Source organism: Myotis davidii, unplaced genomic scaffold, assembly GCF_000327345.1.
Source record: "Myotis davidii unplaced genomic scaffold, ASM32734v1 scaffold3578, whole genome shotgun sequence".
NCBI lineage: Eukaryota > Metazoa > Chordata > Mammalia > Chiroptera > Vespertilionidae > Myotis > Myotis davidii.
Genome location: NW_006289094.1, coordinates 753315 through 755791, shown reverse-complemented (window position 1 = coordinate 755791; position 2477 = coordinate 753315).

Here is a 2477-nt window from a genome sequence, read left to right as displayed (position 1 = left end):
CCCGCCGAAGCCAGGGGGGCTGCCGGGGGCCACACGTGGGACACGGACAGAAAATCTGCTGCGCTGGCTCTGCAGCTCCATCCGGAAGCCTGGCCGCGTGGGAACGTGCCGCGCCCGCGCCCTCCTCGCTGGGCTCAGCTTCTCCCGGCGCCCAGGGAGGATGTCTCCCCTCGCAGCGGGCAGCGGGCGGCAGGCGGCGGGCAGGGGGCGGGGGCGCTGGCAGCAGGAAATCCTGATGTGTGTGTTCTCTTCCTGGGCTTCCGGCCTCCAAGCAGGACTGTGTCAGGGTCCAGGGGTGACAGGACACGGCCAGTGATAGTGGCCTGGGCCCTGCCCTTGGGGCCACCCCTGGCCAAGGCCTCCGTTAACACTGGACAAGTCACGGTTGTCCCCGCTGGGCAGGGCCTGTGAGGAAGGGCCCACAGGAGCCCTGGCCGGCGCGGGGAAGGGCACAAGTCCAGCCCCCTGAGGCCCCACAGCCGCCTCTGGGCTCCCCGTAGTAACTCAGGGGCGCCATAGGGGCCGTCCTGGGGAGGCTGCCTCCGGCTGCGACCCTCGGCCGGCCAGCACCCCGACTGTAAAGGGTCCAGTTGCAGCAGGGGGGCTTGTCTCTGCAGGCCGCTCGCTCGCTCCCCGAGGCCTGCCTGCCCTCTCTGTCCTCTAGTGCCCTCTGCCCTCACCCGTGTGAGGGGGCCAGCAGGCTCCCAGGTCAGAGCCAGGACCTCGGCCTGGACAGGGGCTTACACTCAGGTTTCACTTCAACTTAAATCATTAGGCCTCGTGGGTGCTGTACATCCAAAACCTCATTTCTTAACCTGTTAAGTTCCATTTTACAAGCCCGGTTACTCCCTTTGAAAGCCTCGCAGACTTTAAAGTCATTTTTGTTTTTATAAATATATATATTTCTTTATTGATTTCAGAGAGGAAGGGAGAGGGAGAGAGAGATAGAAACATCAATGATGAGAGAGAATCATTGATCGACTGCCTCCCGCACGCCCCCTACTGGGGATCGAGCCGGAAACCTGGGCATGTGCCGTTGGTCAGAATCAAACCCGGGACCCTTCAGTCCACAGGCCAGCGCTCTACCCACTGAGCCAAACTGGCCAGGGCTTTAAAGTCATTGTTGAGGGGCCTCTGCATCATATTCGGTCCCATCCACAAACCCAGTCAAGTCAGCATTTCCGACGTTCAGAAGTGAATTTACAGATTAGGTCTCTTTTACTTCCTCCTCAACGGCTTCAGCTTGTCCGGACGGAGCACAGACTCCCGGCGCCCGAAGAGCTCACTCGTGAGACTGACGGTGCACGGGCGCTGAGTCCCCAGCTGTCCCCAGGGTCCCAGGAGCACCAACTCCCAACGCGCTCAGCTTTCACTCAAGTATGTAAAAGCGGACGCTCTGACTCCAACTCCCTGCAGCCTTTCCAGGCCTCGTCTCAGCCTTCCCGTGGCTGAAAGATGTGCACCCACCTCAGGGTTTCAACCGGGGGCCCCTGGGCACCAGCCGGGGCAGCTGGGAGGCCGACAGCTTTGTCAGGACCCCCGGGATGCTGCCAGTGGGGGCTCTGCAGGGCTGGCCCCGAGGGAGCCCTGAGTGGACTGTACAGGGCTTTAGCCCCGAAGACCCCTGAAGCCAGTGGCGCCCATGGTTACATGCCTTTCTCAGCGAGAGCCCTGTGTCCCTGCTCTGCATTCCGGGGACGGCACAACGGACAGGACATCGGCACAGCTCGTGGGGGCCCCTCCAGAGCTCTGCCTGGCTTGGGATCAGTACCCCAGAGGTCAGGCCTCAGGGCTGAGCCGGGTGCCAGGAACACAGCGGCCCCGTGACGCGTGACAGTTGGTACATGACATGCATCAGCACACCCAGCCCCAGCCACCCTCTGGAGGACGGGCAGGAAATATGGGGAAGAGAGAGAAGAAAACACGTTCAGTTCAAGGAGAAGCCTCTCACGCAGCAGAAATGGGGAAACAGCTGAGCAGTGGTCCTGGCGTTGCCGGGCAGGGCCGGGGTGGGGACCAGCTGTGTGGTTTTCTGCAGGAAACAGCGGGGACGCTGGGGATGGGTGGGGGCATCTGTTCGCTGGTATCAAGTGAGTGAAACTGCTGGCCTGGTCTGCGTCCGGGCCATCCCAGGGCGGACACCTCTTGCTGGGAGCTGAGACAGAGAGGTTCTGTTTGCATGTGCAAGGTGGGGCCACTGTTCGCAAGCACAGAGACAGCGCCGGGTCTCGGGTACCAGAGGTTTTCATGTCCCTGCTCCAGACAGCGCGTGGGCACCACCCGCCCATGGATGATGACCGAAGGCGAGGGCTGAGATGCACTCCCCCAGGGAGATGTGGGGGCGGCGGAGGAAGGCGAGGCTGCGGGGAGGCCACCAGGGCGACAGGAGGAAAGCCTGGAGAGGAGATTGCGTGTCCAGGAGAGAAGACCGTGGGAGCCGGTGAGGCCGGTCCCGCGCGGTCCCCTCGGCCACGCGC